This window comes from Mobula hypostoma, chromosome 1 (assembly GCF_963921235.1).
Source record: "Mobula hypostoma chromosome 1, sMobHyp1.1, whole genome shotgun sequence".
NCBI classification, from domain to species: domain Eukaryota; kingdom Metazoa; phylum Chordata; class Chondrichthyes; order Myliobatiformes; family Myliobatidae; genus Mobula; species Mobula hypostoma.
In genome coordinates this window covers 135,286,570-135,306,769 of record NC_086097.1, presented here as the reverse complement: position 1 = coordinate 135,306,769, position 20,200 = coordinate 135,286,570, and positions in this window count along the sequence as shown.

The following is a 20,200-nucleotide window of genomic DNA, read 5'->3' as shown; positions in this document are numbered from 1 at the left end:
AAAGATTCAGAACAATGTCACCTGGATTGAAGGGTTTAAATTGTAAGAGTAGGTTGGAGCAACAATCTGCTGGAGTAACTCACTGTGTTGAGCAGCATCTATGGGGAAACAAATTGGATTGAAACCGAGCAGCCTTTTCTTCTCACAGATGCTGTTTGACCAGCTGAGTTCCAACATCTACATTCTCTTGCATATCTGGATAGACAGGGACTGCTTTCTCTGGAGTGTAGGAAGTTAAATTGTGACCTTACAGAGGTTTATAAAATGACTAGGGGCATGCACAGGGTAAACAGTCACTGTCTTTTACCCAGGGTAGGAAAGGGAATGCATTTAATGTGAGGAGGAAAAGCTTAAAAAGAGACTTGAGGGCAAGTTTTTCCACATAGAAGGAGGTGAGTATATGGAATGAACTGCCAGAGGAAGTGATAGAAGAGTGCACAGTTACATTTTAAAGACATTTAGTTGGGTACATGGATAGGAAACCTTTGGAGGGAGATGCATCAGATGAAGGCAAATGGGACTAGCTCAGGAATGCATCTTGTCCACATGGAGGAATTGGGTTGAAGGTCTTGTTTCCATACTGTATAAATCTATAAAACTTGTCATTCCCAGGCAGATGCTGACATCAGCAGCAGATTCAAAACTGAACTCTTATTACGGCAGTCTTCTCAATTTTCCATATAATTTACAGGTCCTCATCATCTTGAAAGGAGGTGTGAGGAAAATGGTAGAGTCAAATATGATGGCAGAATGTAGTATTAACGGTAAAACTCTTGGCAGTATGGAGGATCAGAGGGATCTTGGGGTCCGAGTCCATAGGACCCTCAAAGCAGCTGCGCAGGTTGACTCTGTGGTTAAGAAGGCATACGATGTATTGGCCTTCATCGATCGTGGAAGTGAATTTGGGAGCCGAGAGGTAATGTTGCAGCTATATAGGACCCTGGTCAGGCCCCACTTGGAGTACTGTGCTCAGTCCTGGTCGTCTCACTACAGGAAGGATGTGGAAACCATAGAAAGGGTGCAGAGGAGATTTACAAGGATGTTGCCTGGATTGGGGAGCATGCCTTACAAGAATAGGTTGAATGAGCTCGGCCTTTTTTCCTTGGAGCAACGGAGGATGAGAGGTGACCTGATAGAGGTGTATAAGATGATGAGAGGCATTGATCGTATGGATAGTCAGACGCTTTTTCCCAGGGCTGAAATGGTTGCCACTAGAGGACACAGGTTTAAGGTGCTGGGGAGTAGGTACAGAGGAGATGTCAGGGGTAAGTTTTTCACTCAGGTTGGTGAGTGCTTGGAATGGGCTGCCGGCAGTGGTGGTGGAGGCAGATATGATAGAGTCTTTTAAGAAAGAGACTCTTGGATAGATACATGGAGCTTAGAAAAATAGAGGGCTATAGGTAAACCTAATAATTTCTAAGATAGGGACATGTTCGGCACAACTTTGGGCCGAAGGGCCTGTATTGTACAGTAGGTTTTCTATGTTTCTATGAAAAGAGTCATTGTCAGTCATTCTTGTAGTTTTTATATTGACAGTCTGGACTTCCTCTCAACAAATTAACCATGTCATTGATTGGTGGAAGTCTTCCAATATCATGGGATGGGATAGATAGTGAGATAATCCAAAGCTTTAAATTCTGAGTTCCTCTCAATGAGCCTTGATTATATTAAAAATCCAATCTTGTGTTATGTACCCAGACCCTGAATTTTGAGGGCATTCCTGTGAGAGGTTACTATACTGGAGGTGGGATGTAATGCAAATTGTTGGATTAGGAAGGGAACTATAAAATGTAGAATAATTCTTTTTCTCTCTCTCCTTTTTCTCCGTCTGTCCCTCTCACTATACCCCTTGCCCATCCTCTGGGTTTCCCCCCCTCCCCCTTTTCTTTCTCCTTAGGCCTCCTGTCCCATGATCCTCTCATATCCCTTTTGCCAATCAACTGTCCAGCTCTTGGCTTCATCCCTCCCCCTCCTGTCTCCTCCTATCATTTTGGATCTCCCCCCTCCCCCTCCCACTTCAAATCTCTTACTAGCTCTTCCTTCAGTTAGTCCTGATGAAGGGTCTCAGCCCGAAACATGGACTGTACATCTTCCTAGAGATGCTGCCTTGCGACCAGCAACTTTTATATGTGTTGCTCTCTACATTTTCACCGTTTTTCTGCTACTTGGCTGGCTTTACGCACACATGATATTTCCCAGGATGCCCCTTTTACTCAAATGGTCTAAAAGCTTTTTGGAGACACAATTCCCGGCTACCAATGATCAATGCTGTCAAGTCCATTGAGTACATAAAACTTCCAACACTAATAGATCAGTTATTGATAGCTAAATTGTTGTATCTATCTGGCCTGCAAGCTTCCTTAAATTAAGCAACTTGGTCAACATCTATTTTGAAACAGGCCAGATTAATTCCTCCTGCTGCCTGTAAACAGTTGGTATGTTTCCTCCATGATCACATGGGTTTCCTCTAGGCACTCTGGTTTCTTTCCACAGACCAAAGACATACTGGTTGGCATGTTAATTGGACATTGTAAATTATCCAGTATTTTGGCTAGGGTTAAATTGAGGGTTGCTGGACCGCATGGCCAGAAAGGCCTATTCTGTGCTGTATCTCAATAAATAAAAGATCTTAAGACAGGTGATGTGGGCTAGCAGTCTGCTCTATAGACAGCTTGTTTGCAAAACTGTGTTTTTAACTTCAAGCTGATGACTGCTTGCTATTTAAGCTGAAGACTGGCTCCTGTTTATGGCCAGAAGCTAAACAACTTTTAGTTAGAAGTTTATTTGCACTGTTTGATTCTACAAGTGACAGCTGTTGTGTTTAGAAAGCTGAGCTTGGCAAAACATGACGTCCCCTGGTCCACGAAGTGAATATCCATCACAATTGAAGTACAAAGGAAATCTTGAGGTATGATGAAATTTGAATTCATCTTTTTGAATGGCCAGGTAAGCTGCAGGGGTGGTATTGCTTTCTACACTTAAATACTAAATAAATGAAGGTTCTATGATTGGGCTGAAAAGCTACTTCACTTCATTACTGGGAGATCCTGAACCTTCTTAGAACAATTAATGTGGAAAAACAATGTACTCTAAACAGCCACCTGTAGTTGAGCAAACAAACCCGGTGGGTCTCCATGTACACAAGATGAGGCTAGTGGATGGGTTTTTAAAAGGGCTTCTCATTATACTGCAAACTGCTGTTAGGTTTCAACCGGAGAATCATGGTTAATTCAAGGCACCACTTCTCAGAAAGGATGTAAAAGCTTGTGTCTGCTTTCTAAGGTGTTACTGGGACTTCAGTATGAGAAGGTGATAGGGGGAAATTCAAAATAGAAATGGTTTATTGTTTCACAAGGATAAGTTCTAATGAAGCGACATAAGTCAATAATCAGAGATCCCAGATTTAACATGTCAGCAAAAGATCTTGGACACTGACGAGAACTATTTTTCAGAGTTATCAGGAATGGAAATGCTCATTAAAGGATGGTGGAGGTTTAAAGAAAAGAAATTAGAAGGAACTAATGGCATTTCAGCCTGAAAATATGTATGACACTTTGAAAAAAGTCAGGGTTTATGATGTGTGATAGTTTTCAGAAGCAGGTACTCAAACTGGTTGGTGTTAAAAGTTGACAATGCATCAGACCTCAGGGGAACAACACTTGCTCCACCACGTATTTACTCCAGTGAGCTTTCAGTTTAAAATGACACTTTAATTTAGACGACACCAGGGTTGTTACAGACTTTATTAAAACAGCTGTGGCTGAGTGTGTCCCCACAAAATAGATCAGACTTTCCCTCAATCAGAAGCCCTGGATGAACAATAAAATCTGGAATCTGCTGAAAGCCAGATCAGAGGCATTCGAGACTGGAGATCAAGACTGCTACAAGAGTTGCGGGTATGATCTCTGGAAAGCCATCTCAAGGCAAAGTGGGGATTCCAAACTGGATTGGAATCAACAAGGGATGTTCAACAGCTGTAGCAGGGTTTGACTGCCATAGCCTCCCAAAAAATTAAATCTTGCGACAGGGGGGACAGCAGAGCTTTGGTTCCAGATGGGCTCAATGTCTTCTATGCTCAGTTTGTAAAGATGACCTGTGAGCTGCCTTCAGGAGAGTGAATCCAAGGAGAACATACAGTCCGGACAGAGTACCTGGCTGAGTATTGAAGTCCTGTGCTGACCAACAGGTTAGTGTATTCATTGATATCTTCAGCCTCTCACTCCAGCAATGTGTGGTACCCAACTGCTTCAAGCAGGTTTCCATTGTATCAGTGCCCAAAAAGAGTGTGGTAATCTGCCTAAATCGTTCAATGGCATTTACATCCACAGTGATGAAGTATTTTGAGAGACTGGTGTTGAAGCATATCAGCTCCTGTCTGAATGGTGATTTGGACCCGCTCCAATTCACCGACTGAAGCAACAGGTCTACAGCAGATGCTATCTTGTTGGCTCTTCACACAAGCCTGGGACATCTTGCGAGTAAAGGTGTATACATCAGGATGCTCGTTATTGATTACAGCTCAGCAGTTAACACCATCAACCCCTCAGTACTAATCAGTAAATTCCAAGACCTGGGTTCGATACCCCTTGTGCAATTGGACCCTGGATTTCCTCACTTGCAGACCCCAGTCAGTTCAGATACTCAAAAACATCTCCTCCACAATCTCCATCAGCACAGGAGCACCACAGGGACGTGTGCTCAGCCCCCTGCTCTTCTCATTTTACACCTATGACTGTGTGGTTAAGTACAGCTCCAACACCATATTCAAGTTTGCTGATGACACCACTGTTGTGGGCCGTATCAAAGGGGATGATGAATCAGCATACAGGAGGGAGTTTGAAAACTTGGCTGAGTGGTGTCATAACAACAGCCTCTCACCCAATGTCAGCAAGACTAAGGAACTGACTAGACTTCAGGAGAGGGAAATCAGAGTCAGTTCTCACTGGAGGATCAGAGGTGGGGAGGATTAGCAACTTCAAATTGCTGGGTGTTACTATTTCAGAGGATCTGTCCTGGTCCCAGCACGCAAGTGCAATTGCAAAGAAAGCACATCAGTGCCTCCACTTCCTTAGGAGTCTGCAGACATCTAAAACTTTGATAGATGTGTGGTGTAGAGTGTGTTGACTGGCTTTATCACGGCCTAGTATGGGAACACCAATGCCTGTGAATGGAAATCCTACAAAAAGTGGTGGATTTGGCCCAGTACATCATGGGTAAAACCATTGAGCACATCTACATGAAACGATGCCATAGAAAAACAGCACCCATTATCAACTTTCCAGCTCTTAGCCTCATCCCTCCCCCTCCTGTCTTCTCCTATCATTCGGATCTCCCCCTCCCACTTTCAAATCTCTTACTCTATTACTATCTCTTCTTTCAGTTAGTCCTGACAAAGGGTCTCGGCCCAAAATGTCGACTGTACTTCTTCCTATAGGTGCTGCCTGGCCTGCTGCCTTACACCAGCATTTTGTGTGTGTTGCTTGAATTTCCAGCATCTGCAGATTTCCTCGTGTTTACCCATTATCAAAGATCCTCACCACCGAGGCCATGCTCTTTTCTCGCTCAGGTGGATGGTACAAGCACCTCAGGACTTACATCACCAGGTTCAAGAACAGTTACTGCCCCTCAATCATCAGGCTGTTGAATAAAAGAAGATAACTACACTCATTTAAGGACTCTTTCACCTTGTTATTTCATGCTCATTATTTATTACTATTTATGTATATTTGCATTTGCACAGTTTGTTGTTCATTGATCCTGTTTACAGTTACTGTTCTATAGATTTGCTAAGTATGCCTGCAGAAAAATGAATCTCAGGATTGTATGTGGTGATGTGTATGTACTCTGATAATACATTTTACTTTGAACTTTAAACATTGCTTTCTCAAAGCTATAAAAATAGAGGTGATTGTTCTGGTTCATGGGTAGTGATGAATTGAGAGTTGTGAGCCTCCCATCAACTGGGGGATCAGTGAATTAATCGTAATTGCAGAAATTAGTTCAAAATATTGTATCCCCCACACTTTTTCAACTCCAGTTATTCTTCCAGCTTACTTGTTTCAATTATCTGAATTCATAATTGTAACGATTTTAAAACTTAACAGAAAGCTCACAAAATCCAGAGTTGGAGGTCAATCATGCCTTTCTTGTGAGGTGATATTTTTGAAAATCTACTCACAGTATGTGAGCACTGCTGACTATCCAAAACATTTGTTGTCCAACCCCCCAGGCACTGGCCTGTTGCTGCCAGATTTCATGGGGAATTTTCATCCGTGTTGGAAGGGCTTTGCTTGCTTGATTACTAATTCATCCTCCTTCTGAATTTGGTTGAGAGGGACTCACTGCATTTTTAACAATGTACTGGATTTCTAAAGAGATAAGAAGCTCAGCTTCCCCTCCCAATGCAACACTTTATCAAAAAATATAATGCATTCCTCCAGCATTTTGTGTGTTACTTTGGATTTTCCAGCATCTGCATTCTTTCTTGTGTCTATGTCATCACAAGCTCTAGTTCCAGAGTCTCGCAGCCAACCTAATACTCACATTACAGAGCATAGAAAAGTACAGCACTAAAACTGCCCCTTTGGCCCTTCTAGTCCATACCAAACCACTTAAACTACCTACTCCATAGCCCTCTTTCCCTCCTACTATCCATGTACCTATCCAAACTTCTCTTCAACATTGAAATCAAGTTCACAGGCACCATTTGCACTGGCAATTTGTTCCACACTCTCACAACCCTCTGAGTGAAAAAGTTTTTCCCTCAAGTTCCTCTTAAACTTTTCACCCTTAACCCATGACCTCCAGTTGTAGTCCCACCCAACCTCAGTGGAATAAACCCACTTGCATTTCCCCTATCTATACCCCTCATAATTTTGTATACCTCTATCAAATCTCTCCTCAATCTTCTACACTCCAAGTCCTAACCTATTAAATCATTCCTTATAATTCAGGTTCTCTGCTCCCAGCAACATCCTTGTAAATTTTCTCTGTACTCTTTGAACATTATTTATATCTTTCCTGTTATGTGATCAAAACTGCACACAATACTCCAAATTAAGCCTCGTTAACATATTATACAACTTCATCATGATATCCCATCTCCTGCACTCAACACTTTGAATGTGCCAAAAGCTTTCTTTGCAATCCTTCTTAATGATGGAGGTCAAAGGCAAGTGGTAGGCTCCCAGTGGCTGGAGCTCCATGGATCTTCACTTTGCTATCACTCTGTTATCCATGCCAGCTTCTTTCCAGAAAATTTTATGCATTCATCCTTCACAGTAGTAACCAACTTTTCGGCAAAACTAACAAGTAAGATAAGATAAGACATACTTTATTGATCCTGAGGGAAATTGGGTTTCTTACAGTTGCACCAACCAAGAATAGAGTATAAACATAGCAATATAAAACCATAAATAATTAGATAATAATATGTAAATTATGCCAGATGGAAATAAGTCAGGGTGTCTGACCCTCCAAGGGAGGAGTTGTAAAGTTTGATGGCCACAGGCAGTGTTGTAGCGTGGATGAAATTACCGGAGAGACAGTCACTGGTAGATTCAAAGCAGCTTCTTTATTCGACACAAGGTACAGCAGGCATCTTAACGGATGGAGACGCTTTCCATAGAAAGGTCTGCTAGCTAAATGTGGGCTCGATATTTATATGCTAAACACAAAGGCAATCGCTACTTAAAAAGTTACAGGCAATGCATAGACAATGCTTCCTATTGAAGCTACATACAAAATCTCCACCATCCTTTCCTCCTGACGCCAACATATCTGGGTTGGTATCTACAGCCTTTAGGAATGTAAGTTAAGTCTACAATACATTTATTTGGCATTTTCCGTGCTAACATAGAAGACAATTCATACAATTAATATTTATAATGTATAGGTGATACTGCCTTCAAAACTACAGCATCAGGCACCAGAAGCATCTGGTATTCACTCCTTTTGGGAAGCCCATTGTGGTGGACTCAATCCACAGTCCTTTGTCAAACAGTTAAAATAGAAGTCTGGTGGCCAAAGTCATTTAAGTGTTAACAAATCATCTACCCAAAAGAATCCACTCTAACAGTCCCTCCTCTTGGCCCTCCTGGACAAATTAAATTTGTATCAGGAAAGGCCAACCTTGGAGGATCTGCTCAAATAGGGCAGCAAAAATGCCCTGTCTCAGAATTTCCCCCCAATTTTATGTACCTGGATATCTATCCTAGCATTCCCTAATCGCTACCTACCAAATGTTAAGCAGAGAGGCTGTTCCAAGTCTTTAGGAATGCAGCTCCTTTCATGTGCCTGCAGGCTGACTGCATCTTAATCACATTCCTTTGTCTTCGGCCCTTTATCCTCTGGTCGCTGAAACTCTCCTTCCAGGAGCACCCACGGGCTCTCTCATTGATGTACAGGAAGGGGTTGGGGTGGCCTCTACGCAAATATCTGCACGGACCTCTCCCCAGTGGCACCCCCTTCCAAACTGTTCCGTTGATCACTGGCTCAACTGCTGAAAGGGCCCAGCTCCTCAGACTTGGGGCGACTGCTTTCAGATGCCGTGTGCAGTCTGAAATGCCATCGAAGTGGTGGAACTTGCTATCTCTGCTTTAACTCAAAAATCCTTCCCCATCTATTTCCCAAATAATTTTCTATACTATGCTATAAAATTAATCATCTACCTTCAGCAACCAGCCTTCTTTACAGGCAGGAATGACTTCCTATGATGCTCAGTGTTGCATCTCAGTGGAATGAGTCTCTGGCTGAATGTACTCCTGTGCCCAACCAGTACATTATGTAGTGGATGGTAGACATTGTCCAAGATGGCATGCAACTTAGACAGCATCCTCTTTTCAGACACCACCGTCTAGTTCCATCCCCACAACATCACTGGCCTTACGAATGAGTTTGTTGATTCTGTTGGTGTCTGCTACCCTCAGCCTGCTGCCCCAGCACACAAGAGCAAACATGATAGCACTGGCCACCACAGACTCATAGAACATCCTCAGCATCGTCTGACAGATGTTGAAGGACCTCAGTCTCCTCAAGAAATAAAGACGGCTCTGACCCTTCTTGCAGACAGCCTCAGTGTTCTTTGACCAGTCCAGTTTATTGTCAGTTCATATCCCCAGGTATTTGTAATCACCACCATGTCCGCACTGACCCCCGGATGGAAACAGGGGTCACCGGTGCCTTAGCCCTCCTCAGGTCCACCACCAGCTGCTTAGTCTTTTTCACATTAAGCTGCAGATAATTCTGCTCACACCATGTGACAAAGTTTCCCACCGTAGCCCTGTACTCAGCCTCATCTCCCTTGCTGATGCATCCAACTATGGCAGAGTCATCAGAAAACTTCTGAAGATGGCAAGACTCTGTGCAGTAGTTGAAGTCCGAGGTGTAGATGGTGAAGAGAAAGAGAGACAAGACAGTCCCCTGTGGAGCCCCAGTGCTGCTGACCACTCTGTTTGACACACAGTGTTGCAAGCACACGTACTGTGGTCTGCCAGTCAGGTAATCAATAATCCATGACACCAGGAAAGCATCCACCTGCATCGCTGTCAGCTTCTCCTCCAGGGCGGATGGTGTTGAATGCACTGGAGAAGTCAAAAAACATGACCCTCACAGTGCTCGCTGGCTTGTCCAGGTGGGCATAGACACGGTTCAGCAGGTAGACGATGGCATTCTCAACTCCTAGTCGGGGCTGGTAGGCGAACTGGAGGGGTCTAAGTGTGGCCTAACCATAGGCCGGAGCTGCTCCAGAACAAGTCTCTCCAGGGTCTTCATGATGTGGGCGGTCAATGCCACCGGTCTGTAGTCATTGAAGCCACTGGGGCACGGCGTCTTCCACAGCACAGGAACCCTCTGGAGACTCGGGCTCAGGTTGGAGATATGGTGAAGTACTCCACATAGCTGGGGGGCACAGGCTATGAGCACCCTGGTGCTGACACCATCCGGGCCTGCAGCCTTGCTTGGGTGGAGACGTTTCAACCGTCTTCTCACCCGTTCAGCTGTGGTGGTTCCATGTGGGGGAGGGGTGTAGTCATGAGAGCAGGGTGGGGGGCTGTGAGGAGGGGTAGGAGGGGAGAGTGGAACATGTGTTGTTTGGGGGCCGACAACAGATGACTCATGTGGGGGATGGGCAGGGGCCACAATGTCAAATCTGTTAAAGAGCAGGTTAAGTTCATTGGCCCCGTCCACACTGCCCTCAGCTCCTCTGTTGCTAGTTTGCCGGAACCCAGTGATGGTCCTCATCCCCCTCCAGACCTCTCTCATGTTGTTCTGCTGGAGTTTCCACTCAAGCTTCCCCCGTACCTGTCTTTAGCCTCCCTGATCCTGGCTTTCAGGTTCCTTTGTATCGTCCTCAGCTCCTCCCGTTTAGAGATGGAAATCATCTCTAAACACCCTCTTTTTAGCATTCAGGATGTCTCTGAACACCTCTGTATTTTTGCCATATTAATATGCAAAGTAATGCAATTACTGACCATTATGAGATTTATGCTGCCCTTTCTTCAAGTAGGGCACGGAATCAGTATTATCACATGCTCAAAATCTTTTCTGGGTGGTGGTCCCGAAAAGCCACTTGATTAACATCTCCTGCTATCGTTCAGGATGAATGTTGGTGTTTCCTGTTGGACCCCGAGCATTCACACTTCTCCCAATGCCAGCTGGTTGTTGGGGGAAGTATCAGTCATGAGTTTCCTCACTGTCCATTGTTCATTATATGTCAAGCCCTCAGTGTATGGTTTTCAGCCTCGGAATCAATATTATATCAACATGGTAAGGCATTGCTGAGGGTGTGCTGCACTGGCAAAGGTATGGTGTTTCCAGTGAGATGTTAATCCATCTTGGTCCTTTAGATAAATGTAAATGGCACTGTTCTGAAGATCAGTGGGACTTCTCCCTGTCTTTTATCTCCCAGTTATGAAGACACGGAAACGCAGACGCTGGAATCTGGAGCAACAGATGAGATGCTGGAGGAACTTTAACCACTCAAACAACATCTGTGGGGGAGAAATGGACTGGATGAAGGGTCTCCACCAGAAATGTCAACTGCCTGACCAGCTGAATTCCTCCAGCATCTTGTGTGTCACGTTAAAAGACAAGCTTGGAGTATCAGATCTGTATTGGTGGGGCTGTGTTTACCAAAAATCAGAGAATCCAGTTCAAACATTTAAAGACTCATAAGTATAAAAACTCTTTCACAAAAAATGGTTTCCACAATCCCTGGTCACAAAATGACCCATCACAGAATGAATTAATTCTGTTAATTGTCCACTTTTATGGCTCTTTGCTGAAATGCTTAGACATAAATTTCTCTGTTACAAATGTCTGTCTTGCTGAACGACCTTCTGGCCCAATTACTCCCATGTGACTAATTAACCTATGGCCTGTTCATCTTTGTAATGTAGGAGGAAACCCACAGAGGGAACGTAGAAACTCCTTGTGGACTACAGCAGAATTGAACCCAGTTGCTGGAGCATCTTAGATGTTTTCGAATGCAATTTATAAATTTACCAGGAAGTTGATTCCAAATACCGCAGAATGAAATAATTAAATAGGTCTTCCTCGTTAGTTTTTAAGCTATTGTGATTTTTTTTTAATCCAGTGACCCGTAGGTTCTGCAGTAGATCATTTAAAATGCTTGTGATTTGATAGTCTTATTTTCACCTACATTTCTCAAATGACACCAGTCTGATGCCCAACAGGGTCAAGCAACAATTTCTAATAATATATTTTAAAATATTCTTGAAGACTGTCTTATTGTACAGGCTCACTGCACTTTGTTCTTATGACATAAAATGAGCAAGTGTGAATGAGAAAAGGTATAGAATATTTCCCCAAAACTAGTACAACTTTGGGCACAGTTTGCAGATGTTCTGCCCATTATCATATTTCTGCTTTTTGGAATCTTAGTGTGGGTAAATCTGCTCTAGCCTTTCATGTCACAGCAGTGAAGCTTACCTTGCAGACAAAAGAGATGCCAAATTAACAGTATGGACAAGTGGTGGGGGGGGGCGGGTGGGGAGTGGCAGATTGGGCTCAACTTGCCCTTACATACTCCGATGGCCCTGTAGAACAAACTGTGCTGGAGGCTTGGTTGTCATGGCTGTTCATTCAATGGACCATGAGTAGTGAGGTCGCCTTGGGCCAGGGGGCGGGGGGGGGGGCCTGCCTCTGGATTAGTCCAATGGCTTTTTAACAGGTTGCTGCTATCAAAAGTCTTTGATTCTCTACTCAATCATTTAAAATGGTGCAAATAATTTAAAAAGTAAAAAAAATGAATATTCATAAAAACATCCCCGCTTTGATATAACCTAAAAAAGCAAAATAAGGAAACAAATTACAAGTTGGTGAACCTACTGAGGTGGATGCAATCTCTCAGGTTGACTGAGAACGCTTGGATAGCCTGCAGTGGAATGGGAGGTCAGATGTATCAGTACCTGATCTCCAGCTGGTCTCTAACTCCCATGTTGCAATGTACTTCTGTTAGGGAGAGGCTGACCAGTGCCGGCCAATGTCCTACAAGCAGTACGACCTGAAGGAGCCCTCAAATATCAGCGTCTACATTCAACCAAGATGGCTCACAGCACCAAAGACGTATTACGGTTTTACATCATCCAGGCTGTTGAGGTAATACTTTTATTTCATAGCGACACGGGTAGGGAATAAACCTTGAACCTGCCGTGAACCACAGCCCAGTTAAGTGATCCACGAAAAATCTCCAGCAGCTTGGGCCAAAGAGAGGTGTGTACTGAGCTGTGAATGGCTGTGATTTTAGAGTTGGAAGTGAATGAAAAGACTCTGATGGAAGTTATTTACAGACCCCCAAACGGTAGTAAAGAGGTGGTCCGCAAATTACAATGGGAGATAGAAAATGCATGTCATTGGGTACATTTAAGGCAAAGGTTGATAGATTCTTGATTAGTCAGGGCATGAAGGAATAAAGGGAGAAGGCAGGAGATTGGGGCTGAGTGAGAAAATAATAAAATGGTGGAGCAGACTCAATGGGTCAAATGGGCTAATTCTGCTCCTATATCTTATGGTCTTCTGGAAATAACACCCCTGTTAATGAGAAGATTTAGTTTTTCACAAGCCACTCGACCTCTCTGACCCAGAAGAGGACCAATTGAAACTGTAGAACCTACAGTGAGTTGTTTCTTGAGGTTCTTAAGCTTCAGTGTTGATTTTTTAAAATATGAAATGTATTTCCCTCTTGATTCTTTCCATTCATGATTTGTCTCAGATCTGTCCAGATTTTTCTCTTTTCGTTTCTTTCTCAATCCTTACCTTGGATTGACTGAGGAGATAATAAATGAGGGATCCCTGGGGATTAAGGGTCTGTTCTTTGAAGGAGCTCCGCCATAGCCAGACAAACATTTCTAGTTTACTTTTGAAAGCTCCTGTTGAATTTGCTTCCACTGCCTGCACACACAAAATCTCGACATGGAACAATGCAGATCAAGAGCATGGCATTCGGTCCATGATATCTGTGCCAACCACGATGCCAATTTAAACTGCACGTCTGTCTGCACATGGTCCGTATCCCTCCCTCCATTTGCTGTCTCTTCAGCTGCCTGCCTAAATGTTTTGTTTGAAACATTTTTATTCTATCTACCCCTCTAACAGCGTATTCCAGGCTCACACCACTTTCTGTGCTTCAAAACAAAAACTTGCCTCCTAGGTCTCCTTAAAACTTTACCCCTCTCACCGTAAAGCTCTTGTATTTGACATTTCCACCCTGGGAATACAACTCAACATATACCTCTCATAATTTTATGAACTTCTATCAAGCTGCTCCTGAGCCTCCAATACTCCAGAGTAAACAGCCCAAATTTATCCAACCTCACCTTATAGCTAATGTACTCTAGACCAGGCAACATCCTGGTGAGCTCCTCTGCACCCTTTCCAAAGCCTCCACACCCTTCTGGATATAATAATCCAAATGTGGTCTAACCAAAGTTTTATACACTTGAACACGACTTCCTGTCTCTTATACTCAACGTTCTGGCCGATTAAGGCAGGTATATTGTTCAGCTTTACCACGCTATTGGCTTGTGTTTCCACTTTCAGGAAGCTGTGGACTTCCACTCCAAGATGCCTCTGTACATCAAACTTAGTATGTAAAAACATTCTGCCCTCTAGCTATTTTGCCATTCTCTTTCACTGAGTCTCCTCTGCTCACTGTTATGTATTGCCACTAGAAGCTACTTATTTTAACTGAACCTTTTATGAGTTTGAACATATCCCATTACATTTCGATCTGAACCTTCTCCAAGCAATCCTAGCTTCCCCAATTTCTCCACAGAACTGAAACCAAATAAAAGTTCAAACTTCTGACCCTGGTAATTCCACCCCTCTCTCCCAGCTATGAGCAGAATGTGACCGTTTACCTGTTGCAGGACCAATGCATTTTCCCGTACTTCACTGAAATGTGTGAGAAACTCCATTTAACAAGCAATCACTTAAAAGTACGTGCTTTACTTTTTAAATTTCATGTCATATCACCGAAAGAAATAGGGCAGAACAGTGGCAGAGTGACTCGTGCAATATTTTGCAGCATCAGCGATCAGGGTTCATTTCCTGCCGCTCTCTGTAAGGAATTTGTACATTCTACCCATGACTGAATTTCCTCCAGGTGGCCTGGTTTCCATTCACTCTCTAAAGATGTACAAGTTACTGTTAGTAAATTGTGGACATGCTACGTTGGTGTCAGAAAGCATAGCAAAACTATAGGCAGTGGCAGCGCTGAGGTGATGCTTGCTGGTGCTATAGCAAGAGCAGAAATTACAATAGCACCACCAAGAAATTAACTGAAATTTGAGATACAATTTGCAGCTGCTTTCTCTGTCTAGTTTTGAATACAGCTTGTTTCTCCAGTTGATCTAGTGAAACAGCACCCCCAATTACCATAGCCCCCACGCAGCAATACAGTTATAAACTCTGTCAGATCCACTCTACACTTCTGCTTATTCGTTCGTTGTCAATATCTTGCCGTTGCTGTCCTCACTCATATTAGTTATGATCCTGGAACCTGCTGGCCCTGACGCTAGCAGGCATGAACTTCAGATTGCAGCCTCTGCCATTGATCTCGCCGGCTCCAACACCTCAGGGCATATTCAAAACCCGGACTCCAGCAACGACCATGGAGACATTCAAAGCGATTGCGCAACCACCAACTGCGACTCCAGCCTTGAACTTCAGATCGGGTCTTTATGTGCTGCTGTTGTGACTCCCGTCTCCCCTTCCCCCACCAATACTCTGCAACCCCGTCTCCCTCAGATCCCACCGTCAGCTCCTGGGTCCTCAGAGGCTCCATCTTCCTCTCACCCCAACCCTCCCCTCTCCATTGACACCCCAGCCTCCCCCCTCCCCCCTCTGATCCCAGCTCTCATCCGTGCGGGTCTTTACCATCCCCTCCGACCTTCAACTGTCGGAGGCAGAGCGCTCTGTTCTCAGTAAGGGCCTCACCTTTGTCCCCCTTCGCCCACACCTCAGCGAGTTCCGTGTTCGTCACGATGCGGAACTCTCCTTCCGCCGTCTCCGTCTCCGAGCCTACTTCTTCGGCAAGGACTCTTCCACCCCCACCGATGACCCCTTCTCCCGTCTTCAACCCTCCTCTTCTTCATGGACACCCCGCTCTGGTCTTCTGCCTGCTCTGGATCTCTTTATTGCCAACTGCCGACGGGACATCAACCGTCTCGACTTCACCGCACCTTGTCCCCATTCCAACCTCACTCCTTCGGAACGCTCTGCTCTCCATTCCCTCCGCACTAATCCTAACCTTATTACTAAACCTGCCGATAAGGGGGGTGCTGTTGTAGTCTGGCGTACTGACCTCTACCTTGCCGAGGCACAGCGACAACTCGCGGATACCTCCTCTTATTCACCCCTCGATCGTGACCCCACTAAGGAGCACCAGGCCATGGTCTCCCACACCATCACCGACTTTATCCGCTCAGGGGATCTCCCATCCACTACTACCAACCTTATAGTTCCCACACCTCGCACTTCCCGTTTCTACCTCCTACCCAAGATCCACAAACCTGCCTGTCCTGGCCGACCTATTGTCTCAGCTTGCTCCTGCCCCACCGAACTCATTTCTGCATATCTCGACACGGTTTTATCCCCCCTTGTTCAATCCCTTCCTGCCTATGTTCGTGACACTTCTCATGCTCTTAAACTTTTCGATGATTTTAAGTTCCCTGGCCCCCACCGCTTTATTTTCCACCATGGATGTCAGGTCCCTATATACTTCCATCCCCCATCAGGGAGGTCTCAAAGCTTTCCGCTTCTTTTTGGATTCCAGACCTACCCAGTTCCCCTCTACCACCACTCTGCTCCGTCTAGCGGAATTAGTCCTTACTCTTAATAATTTCTCCTTAGGCTCCTCCCACTTCCTCCAAACTGAAGGTGTAGCTATGGGCACCCGTATGGGTCCTAGCTATGCCTGCCTTTTTGTTGGCTTTGTGGAACAATCTATGTTCCGTGCCTATTCTGGTATCTGTCCCCCACTTTTCCTTCGCTACATCGACGACTGCATTGGCGCTGCTTCCTGCACGCATGCTGAGCTCGTTGACTTTATTAACTTTGCCTCCAACTTTCACCCTGCCCTCAAGTTTACCTGGTCCATTTCCGACACCTCCCTCCCCTTTCTAGATCTTTCTGTCTCTATCTCTGGAGACAGCTTATCTACTGATGTCTACTATAAGCCTACGAACTCTCACAGCTATCTGGACTATTCCCTTTCTCACCCTGTCTCTTGCAAAAATGCCATCCCCTTCTCGCAATTCCTCTGTCTCTGCCGCATCTGCTCTCAGGATAAGGCTTTTCATTCCAGGACGAGGGAGATGTCCTTTTTTAAAGAAAGGGGCTTCCCTTCCTCCACCATCAACTCTGCTCTCAAACGCATCTCCCCCATTTCACATACATCTGCTCTCACTCCATCCTCCTGTCATCCCACTAGGAATAGGGTTCCCCTTGTCCTCACCTACCACCTCACTAGACTCTGGGTCCAACATATTATTCTCTGTAACTTCCGCCACCTCCAACGGGATCCCACCACTAAGCACATCTTTCCCTCCCCCCTCTCTCTGCTTTCCACAGGGATCGCTCCCTATGTGCCTCCCTTGTCCATTTGTTTCCCCCCCCCCATCCCTTCCCACTGATCTCTCTCCTGGCACTTATCCTTGTAAGCAGAACAAGTGCTACACATGCCCTTACACTTCCTCCCTTACCACCATTCAGGGCCCCAGACAGTCCTTCCAGGTGAGGCAACACTTCACCTGTGAGTCGGCTGGGGTGATATACTGCGTCCGTTGCTCCCGATGTGGCCTTGTATATATTGGCGAGACCCGATGCAGACTGGGAGATCGTTTCGCTGAACACCTACGCTCTGTCCACCAGAGAAAGCAGGATCTCCCAGTGGCCACACATTTTAATTCCACGTCCCATTCCCATTCTGATATGTCTATCCATGGCCTCCTCTACTGTCAAGATGAAGCCACACTCAGGTTGGAGGAACAACACCTTATATTCCTTCTGGGTAGCCTCCAACCTGATAGCATGAACATTGACTTCTCAAACTTCCGCTAATGCCCCACCTCCCCCGTACCCCATCCGTTATTTATTTATATACACACATTCTTTTTCTCTCTCTCGTTTTTCTCCCTCTGTCCCTCTCACTATACCCCTTGCCCATCCTCTGGGTTCCCCCCCCCTTTCCTCCTCCCTGGGCCTCCTGTCCCATGATCCTCTCATATCCCTTTTGCCAATCACCTGTCCAGCTCTTGGCTCCAGCCCTCCCCCTCCTGTCTTCTCCTATCATTTCGGATCTCCCCCTCCCACTTTCAAATCTCTTACTAGCTCTTCCTTCAGTTAGTCCTGACGAAGGGTCTCGGCCTGAAACATCGACTGTACCTCTTCCTAGAGATGCTGCCTGGCCTGCTGCGTTCACCAGCAACTTTGATGTGTGTTGCTTGAGCCCTTGTAAAGGATTTGTTTATTAATTTTCAGAATCTAGGTGTTACTGGAGTAGCTAATGTTTATTGCTCATCCTGAGCTGTCTTTTAACTGTAGTTAGCATGATCTGTAAGTTTGTGTATGACAGAAAAGTGGTGGTGTAGTGATCAGTGAAATGGGTTCCTGGAGATCAGATCAACAGGGAAAGTGGGCCAAAGAATGGCAGACGGAACTTCAAAGTTCAAAGTAAATTTTAATATCAAAGTACATATATGTCACCATATACAACCCTGAGATTCATTTTCCTGTGGGCAAACTCAGCAAATCTACAGAATAGTAACTACAACAGGATCAATGAAAGATTAACCAAAGTGCAGAAGACAATGATCTGTTCAGATGCAAATATAAATACAAACCCCATTTCCAGAAAAGTTGGGATATTTTCCAAAATGCAATAAAAACAAAAATCTGTGATGTGTTAATTCATGTGAATGTTTATTTATCTGACAAAAGTACAAAGAAAAGATTTTCAATAGTTTTACCGACCAACTTAATTGTATTTTGTAAGCATACACAAATTTGGAATTTGATGGCTGCAACACACTCAACAAACGTTGGGACGGAGGCATGTTTACCATTGTGTTACATCACCTTTCCTTTTAATAACACTTTTTAATCGTTTTGGAACTGATGATACTAATTGTAGTAGATTTCCAATTGGAAATTTTGTCCATTCTTGCTTCATATAAGACTTCAGCTGCTCAACAGTCCGTGGTCTCTGTTGTCTGATTCTCCCTTTCATGGTGCGCCATACATTTTCAATAGGAGATAGATCTGGACTGGCAGCAGGCCAGTCAAGCACACGCACTCTGTGTCTACAGAGCCACGCTGTTGTAGCCCGTGCAGAATGTGGTCTGGCATTGTCCTGCTGAAATAAGCATGGACGTCCTGGGAAGAGACGTCGCCTTGATGGCAACATATGTCTCTCTAAAATCCTAATATACGCCTCAGAGTCAATGGTACCTTCACATACATGCAACTCACCCATGCCGTGGGCACTGATGCACCCCCATACCATCACAGGTGCTGGCTTTTGCACCTTTCGCTGATAACAATCTGGATGGTCGTTTTCATCTTTGGCACGGAGAACTCGACGCTCGTTTTTTCTGAAAATTAGCTGAAATGTGGACTCATCTGACCACAGCACACAGTTCCACAGTCTTTTGGTCCATCTGAGTTGAGCTCGGGCTCAGAGAACTCGCCAGCGTTTCTGCATAGAGTTGATATATAGCTTCCTCCTTGCATAATCCAGTTTCAAGTTGCATTTCTGGATGCAGCGACGGGCTGTGTTGAGTGACAATGGTTTTCCAAAGTACTCCCAAGTCCAGGTGGCTATAATTGTCACAGTAGCATGACGGTTTCTTAGGCAGTGCCGCCTGAGGGCTCAAAGATCACGCGCATTCAACAGTGGTTTCCGACCTTGCCCTTTACGCACTGAGATGTCTCTGAATTCTCTGAACCTTTTCACAATATTATGTACTGTAGATGTTGAAAGAGCTAAATTCTCTGCAATCTTGCATTGAGAAATATTCCTTTTGAACTGACTAACAATTCTCTCACGAATTTTGGCGCAAAGGGGTGAGCCACAACCCATCCTTGCTTGCAAAGACTGAGCCTTTGATGGACGCTACTTTTATACCCAGTCATGATACCTCACCTGCTACCAATTAGCCTGCTTAATGTAGAGTCTTCCAAACCAGTGTTACTTGAATATTCTGTGTACTTTTCAATCTTATTTTAACTCTGCCCAACTTTTGTTAAGTGTGTTGCAGCCATCAAATTCTAAATTTGTGTATATTTACAAAATACAATTAAGTTGGTCAGTAAAACTATTGAAAATCTTTTCTTTATACCTCTGTCAGTTAAATAAAGGTTCACGTGAATTAACATATCACAGATTTTTGTTTTTATTGCATTTTGGAAAATATCCCAACTTTTCTGGAAATAGGGTTTGTAGATAGCAATAAATAATGAGAACATGAGATAACAAGACAAAGTGCCTTTAAAGTGAGATCATTGGTTGTGAGACATCTCAATGGTTGGGCGAGTGAGTGTAGTTATCCCCCTTTGCACAAGAGCCTGGTGGTTGCGAGTTTGTAACTGTTTCTGAACCTGGTGGTGTGAGCCCTGAGGTCCTTGTACCTTCTACCCAAAGGCAGCAGTGAGAAAGAAACATGACCTGGGTGATGAGGAT